Here is an 8,265-nt window from a genome sequence, read left to right on the forward strand (position 1 = left end):
AAAGGTGTAGAGGCGTGTGCTCAGCTGGTGAAAACTGTCATTGCTTCTTGTTTCCTTGGTGACAAGATATATGCAATATCCCTTTCCACATTTGCCTCAGTTTGGGTCAAACACTAGATTATTTAGCATTCCCTACTGCTAGGATTAAAATAATGATCAGAAAGCCACCTTGAGATTTAATGCATGGTGCCTTCACTTTGAAATAAATAAATTAATGCAAGCAAATGACTAAAGTCATGTTCTGCTGTCTTTATTTCCCTCACTGTTGTTTCTCTGATATGATTTACACCATAACACTACAAATAATTTTAATGACAGAACTGATGGTAGGCAGAAGAGTATAGATGGCAATGCGTGCAAGATGGGAACAAGCAGCCACCTTCAGGACCTTAGACTGGATTTCTGTGGAAAGCAACAAAAAGCACAAGAAAAGGTACACCAAGCTGTACCCTTAGTCAGGCCATAAATGTAATATTGAGATAATTAAAATTTAAACTCCGTGACTATGTCTATAATAGCAAATTAAATAGTTCCAGGCCATGGGCATACAGACTAAACATTGTGATTGTCCTGGCGTAGACCAGCTAGCATTGCCCTGGATGATACCCTGAGTCAGTCTGGGACTTGACATGGTTCAACACCATTCCCAGTAGGTATTTTGGAAGCAGCCACCCATCTTTGGAGGTCCAGTCAGTTAATATTATGGACATAGACCACCCCATGTCATCTGGCTCTAGTGTTAAATGTATCTGGCGCTATTTAATTTATTAATACAGAACTAATTGTTCTCCTTAGTTATTAATACAGAAATAGCTGTGACTCCACATCACCTGCACAGGCAGAGTTTGAGAGGGAGCCTCCTTCCTTACCTAAAGCAAAACTGCTATGATCTCTGAAGGTTGGCTCTTGCTCAGCTGTACTGGTTTAAGACTATACTTGGCTCATCATCAGACCAGATCTCTGAAACTGCCAACTTGAAATCAAGAACACAAGAAAAAAAAATTAAAGATCTTTGCAGGAAATAATTCTTTAAAAGCAGATTATTTCACTTATCCAGTGTTAGATATCAACCCTACAAACAGCTGATTGGACATAATTAATGGTAATCATGGATTTGTAGAATGGTTTGGGTTGAAAGGAACCCTAAAGATTGTCTAGTTCCTACCCGCTCTGCCATGGCCATCCAACCTGATCTTGAAAATTTCCAAGCACAGAGCATCACAACATGTCTGTGCAACTTGTTCTAGTGCGTCACAACCCTGATGGTGAAGAAATCTTTAGAGAAAGGTGAAACTGCAATAAGTGTCTGCCAATAGAATCTGTGAGTGGAAATGTCTTAAAAAATGGCTCTAGTAGGGTGATTTGCAACATTGACCTGTGAGTGCAGACAGGTGCAGTCAAGTCCCTGCTACCTGCTAGGCCCTCTCTTTTGACATGCATGGCTACCGGGATGTGATGCAGCAATATGTTGTTGCTGGATGCTGTCATCCTCCTCAGTGCTCAGTTACAGCTGACTAAGCAGTGTTATACGGTACATATGGACTCATTTTACACGCTTACTCCCATGTCTTTCTTCCTGTATATAAGATAAAACTATTACCTATCACACGCGTGCACACCACTTCTTAAACTTTGGGTCATCTGACAAGAAAGGGGTAGTAAAATAGGACTTTTACTACCTTGTAGGATCCTTTGAAGCATATAGCTTTCTAGGCTGACATTCCCTTATCCCAGCACATCATTAATCTTACTCCAGAAGCCCATCTGACAGTGGGCAGCAGCTCATGTGGTCCACTGGGCAGTACAGCAAACAGGAATCATGGAGCAGGATGATGTTTGTGGCACCATAGTCATGAACCATTCACGCAGCTGAGATTCTGGGCAAACTATAAGGATCCATGAAGTAGAAGCTGTGCTTCCCGCCCAGCACACGTGGATCAGCAAGTCCACCTTTCCTGCCTATAAGAGGAACATAGTGGAGAAATGCACACAAATTAGTTTCACTGTGTTATTTACTTTGCTGCACATATTAAATCCTTTACCTGTCTCAGTTCCAGTAAACACTGGAGCAATAGGTTGGAGAAGAGTATTTGTCACAGAACTTGCTGTGCTTTGTTGCTGATTTTCACTTTCTGTGCTAAGCTACTCCAACTTCTTAAATTGCCAAGTTCAAGAGCCACCACCAGTAAAAGTGGGCACCATCAACACCCTGAAGAGGAATGATGAAACTCAAATATACTTATTTTTTAACTAAAAAAAAAGAAAAGGGTGTATTGGGCAAAGTTGTCTGAAATTGGCACCCACAATGTCTTAAAAGCTTTCTTAGACACTTTCAAACCTTACCTGTGATTTCAGAAAGTCAGTAACTTTAGCTAAAATCAGAACTCTATGGCAAATACAAATCTCCAGTTGCATCCTGTTTTGTCTTTGTCTAATGTTTTTATGAAATCAATTAAAAACCAGCTAGTAGTGTGTACTGGCAGGCTGGAAAACAATGCAAATACTCTAAAGCTGGTTATAGGCGTTGTCCTATAGAAGTGCTTACTCCTCTGAACAGATTTGAGATATAAGGTTATTTAGAATCAGCCCAGCTGGGTATTCTTGTGCAGAAACATGGCTTATGGAGGACTATATCCCATATGCAAGGTTCTTTTGTGAACTTTGAAAATCACCAGTTAAATATCATGTCCCAGGCTGATCCAAGGAGCCTCTTGCTGCTTCCTTGTGAAGTGGGACAAAGAGAGTCCATCTTGAAGAGTGACAGTGGCATTGGCCCACTTTCTTTTGGGTGAGATGGATATCATCTGTGGCAGCTCACCTGATCACTCTCACAGACCGATTCAATTCCTGGCTGGTTTGGGCAGTCCTGTTTCGAACCACTGCAAGCACAATTAGATGAAATCAGAAAACACTGCAGGTGTTAACTTTGCAGAGCAGGCTTGTACAAAAAACACATTGGAGGATTTTATGTATTGATTAAGTGGAGTAATATTAATATATCTTTTGCCTCCAGTCAGTTTCCCTCTCTTCAGAACATCCCCAGTTGGGAACCAAGATATTTTCCTGTATTCCAGCTGAATACTAATGCCATAAACTTTGGTGTGACTGTTTGACCTGTGCCTCTTCTTCCTCCTGGATTTTATTTCATACTATTCATTTTGCTTTATCTGGTTTTCCAGAGATAATAATTTCACTATTTTTTTTCCATTCTCCCTCTCACGTGTCCTCCCATCCCACCACTGACGCAGCGACTGATGGTAGGCAGCTCTGTCTCCCTTGACCTCGTCAACATCAGAAAGCATTTTCAAATCTCAGTCATCTCTGACAGCCTTTGAGCAGAGAAATGAGATGGTCTCCCTGACACAAAGGCTTCTGGCCTGGGGTAAAAAACTCCTTTTGAAACAACAACAACAAAAAAAATCCCTCCAAACTCTCTATGCACCACACAGCTTTTCATTCATCTTGCTTTGCAGCCCTGTATACCGTATTAGTTTTCAGAGATTACAGCCTTTTTGTTTATTGTTGGCCAACCACCATACCTAAGATACTTTGCTGTTCTGCTCTGCAGTATTGCAAGAAATAAAGGCAATAGTTTACATACAGCAATTGTAATGTCTGAGTCTATGTAGATAATTGGCTCTAAGCTTGGTTTCAAAGGTTGATTCTGCACAGAGAGACTGATAAAAGCACATATTGAAGAAATTCTGGAATAAAACACACAGATGGAGAATGGAGAAACTGAGGCACTGTGAGGGTTGTGTGAACTGCTCAGATCTCCTCCTTCCTACTTACTGTTGCTGTTTTTCAAGATCACAAAGAGTACAAGCTTCTTGTATCAGCTCTCCAGCACCTTAGGACAACACCTATAGTTAGGTTAATGTCCTACTTTTCCAGTTCTCACTTACTGTAATAGAGAACTGGTTGCCTGGATGCAAAATTAAACACTTATCATTCCAAAATATGCCCTTATGAATTTCATTGTTATTGATGCTTGGCTTCATATAGACATGGAAATTATGGGCACACTAGTAGGGAGAGGAGGCAAATGATTGTATTTAAATCCCACAATGCTGTCTGAGATGGGATACCTCAGTTGTTGATTCCCACAGCCCCCAACCTCCTGCAGTAACATGTAACTATTGTTCTGTGCTTTTTGTCAAAACAGACATGTTTGCTGGGGTTTTGCATCTTGCCACATGGAAAGGACAGATGCTTTTGCTCGTAATGTGCAAGAATTCCCTTCTATTCTTCTCGACAGTGGTCTGCTGAAGATTTGTGCTAGAACAGTCTGTTTCTCAGACCTTCTGTCGAGCTGCCTCTGCTACACAAATCCACCCTGGCTTTGCATTTGAAGGGTTTAGGCACTCATCAGCTCCCAAAAGCAGCCCAATTTGAAGGGAGGATCTGAATACCTCACAGTAAGCACACAGCCCCTTGATGTTCTTTCTGTTGTAGCAATTGTTTATGACAAGAGCAACAAGGGAAACTATTGTGATCCTGATTCCTTCTGTTTTCATCATTTTGGACTCAGATTTGTTCTGATAAGACCAACAGCAGCATTTGACTGCGTTCTTAATCCAGTCAGACTGCTGGGGAGCAAACCCAGGGGGTTCAAGCGCAGCGAGAGCACTTATGGCACAGTATGGCATGCCCCGTGGCTGAGCTGGTACGGCACATGCAACCTAGCTGCAAGGTCTGACTTTAATCCCCAGCTGTGACTTGGTATTTCTTCCTTATTAAAGGCTGCAGGGCTATTGAAGTTGGGTGAACAGTTGCAGATAAATGTCCAGAAAGACTGTCCCTTCTAAGGAATGTGTACGTCTTCATAGAAAAAGAACAAATCTTTGCTAAGTGAAGAAATGGGAAGTCCCATTCAAAATGAACCGGGAACTTCATGACACAGATGGGACCAATCAGACATCCCGTGTGAGCGTTCCCATTTTCCCCATGGAATAATAAAGAATAATTATCACAACTTCCCTCATGTTTGGTTTTTTTTTTTTATTTTCTTTTTTCTTCTTTTTCTTTTTTCATTCTTTTTCACCCTCCTCCCCCCCTTTATCATACAGCAAGACTATCAGTACTTATGGATCTTGTGTTGCTAATGATGAGTTTGGATTTTGTTTTGGAGATCTGGATCTGTCTGAATTTCTGGCACTGTTTTCATGGAACATTAAGTGCCAAGATTGCTAGATAAGTGCATGTAAAATAGAAATGAAATAAATAAATACAAGTATAGCTGCAATAACCCAATTTACATCTTTTCAAGACTTCATCTGATAAAGGAATAAAAACTCAAGCACTGGGTTATATTTTTCTTTTCTAAAAAAGAAAAAAAATAATTAAAAGGAGGAAGGCAGAATATAAAAAGGTCTGCAAGTCTGAAAGGGACACTATTATACCTGGCTTTTGTTAAACACCAAAAGCATATTTTTTATATAAAATACAATTTATTTTACCAACCAATGCTTCAAGAGAAAAATAAGATTCTATAAGAGCTCCAAAGATTTAGTTTAAAAACAAGATTTTCAGCATAGAAACCCGTCTTTGCATTTTTTCTTCATAACTTTCCTCTACTATTGGGAACAAAGAGAATTCCAGTGGCCAAACAGCCAGAAATTACTTGTCAGGTATTTACAACTTCACATTTTCATCATTCCTTGATGAGAAGATTCTTAGCTTACTTATTTTTTCACTACTTCAAAGAAAACTGGTAGGTGTGCTTTGGGACAACTTTCAGCAGGTATTCAATGTCTTTATTTCCATGTTTTTTCCAAGGATCATTCGTAAAGAGAAGAACTTTTATGTTTTATTGTAGCTTCAAATAAGGATGGTAGACACACACATTGTTCAACTTAGATATGTGAATAATTTCATTAGACTAAACTTAATGACGTTCTAAGGGACTCAAGATGATGTACAATATGGAATTATCACAGTCCTGACAACAGCTGATAAAAAAAAAAATACATATTTGATGGCATACCAGAAAAATGGTTTCTCACCTGGTCTTGCCATAGCCAAGTCAAATATTTTTTAAGAGGTCTGAGGGACGATTGCCTCCCCTCTCTATTCCTCCTCCTTAGGTTGCTCTTGATCAACTGATGTGATTGTTACAGTTTTGGGTTCGGTTTCTTTTTGTTGTTATTTAGATGGTTAACTACATTAGCAAGAGTCACATACATGCAAGATTATTTACCTAAGCTACAGAAGACAGCAAATAGTATTTAGTTAGAGCCTCTTTCCTCTTTCCTTCATGTTTCTACTTACTGAAGAATTTTTACTCTGGGGGGAAAGAAAAAAGGCAAACACATGGTCTTTTTCCAGCAGTCCAGGCAAAGAAGCCAGTGCAGAACAACAACCAAGGTATGATTTATTGATCAAACTTCATTCTATGAGCAGTATTTAGCATCCATGCACTAATAAAAAGAAACAGACAGTTGTGCTTGCCTCCTCAAATCTTGGAGCTTGCTGTTAATTCTTCTGAATACATTACCTGAATCAAACATATAAGGCTGCTCTTGGCTTTGTCCCTTTTTGAGCCCCAAGGTATGATTTCCATGGACCAGCACTGAAAAATACCTAAATATTTCTCCCTGCTGCCATCTCTCCAGCCACTCCCAGCAGTTGAATCACAGTGTCTTGACTGTATTGGGCTCCAGGGGGTAAGCTTGTTCAGTAATAGCCCTGACCTTTTCCTAGTGTTGTCATTCTAAATGACATTTATGGCATAAACAAGCAGTGACACAAAACTGACAGGCCAAGTTGCCATCTGAGAGAAGAATTGCAAAACAGAAAGAAAAAAACTTCTAAAACCATTCCCTAAATTAAAAAAAAAAAAAAAATAATAAAAAAAATTCTCCCTCAAGCTTCCAAACATTCAACCCTTAGGTGACAAAAATTATTTTACAGTTTGATAAACCTTTGATAAACCTTTTGTAGTGCTTAGTTTCTAGAAAGTGCCATGATTTTGATTCTGCAACCAGACTTTAATCATTTGGTCTTTAAAAAATGCAGCTGAGAGACAACTGTTCAGGATTCGTGTTAATATCATAAAAAAAGAGAAATATTCCTTCCCCACATTTTATCTGTCTAAGAGTGCCTCACCTCTGCTTGTCTGTCAGTTAGCAGAGAGAGACAAGTCACTGCATGGTCTGAGTCATGCCACCTTTGCATGAGAAGAATCTCTTTAGAAAGCCTACATCTGTAAATCAACTATGCAAGAAGGTGGCTAGTTTAGACAAGGTATCTGATTTGTAGGTGTTCAAAGTCAGAAGAGATGAATCGTATCCCATCTTACTATTCAGATTTCATTCACAACTTGAAAAGTATTATAAGACTATTTATTAAAATATCTGTCCTCATTCCAAAGAGCCTCTGTTAACATCTCAGTTAGAGGTAGGCTTGGGTTGATGGTATAACACAGTATACGGATATACTCTGCATCCAGGCAAGCAGAAATGCCATTAATTGTTTCTGTAGGGTTTCTGTTCCAAAAGAGCAGGTGTCTCAGAAATCAGTGCTAGTGACACCATCTTGGTGTGGCAGGATTTTATGGAGATCATTCTGAGAAAACATGAGCTCTTCCAGGAATGCCCAAGTATGAAGATATTGATATTCCCTACAAAATTGGAGGGCTGGCTCTTCTTCTTCTGATCGGATGACAGTGCTTAGTGTCTGTCAACACTGAACTTAGCCAGCTATGTGAAAGGGAGCGCTGAAGGAGGAGCGGGGCAGCTATCCTATTTATAGGAACAATGCAAAATAAGATATATGTGCACTACACTAGGTGTATTTGCCAAAGAGCATGCCCATGTATGTCATATTTATCTTTCAGATTTTAAAGCAACCTGCTTCTTTTAAAATGCGCCATATGACAAGAACTAATTGCACTAGGTTACCCTCCAAATTGATAGTGGATGGCAATTGTCCATGTATGCAGGGATGCCGTCCATATCAGATGTCCAACCACATCATATCACATGTCTTCCCACTCATTCCTCCAAGCAGACACTTCTCTGCAAAGGAAAGGTAGGTTATTTCCTAAACATGAAATGCCTCCTCAGAGCTCATGCTCATTTGTCTCATTATCCATGTAATATTGGTCTATTTTTTAACAAAATAAACGTAATTGAAACAATGTTTTTTGGGGGGATGGGGAGGAAGGTAATAAGTCATTAATTGAAAACCACCAGAGAGATGGTAAAGCAAATACCACCTGCCTTGGAGGGTAATATTGTTAAGCTTTGGGCACTATGCTACAAA

The sequence above is a fragment of the Streptopelia decaocto genome (assembly GCF_964273445.1).
Source record: "Streptopelia decaocto genome assembly, chromosome: 3".
Taxonomy (NCBI): Eukaryota; Metazoa; Chordata; class Aves; order Columbiformes; family Columbidae; genus Streptopelia; species Streptopelia decaocto.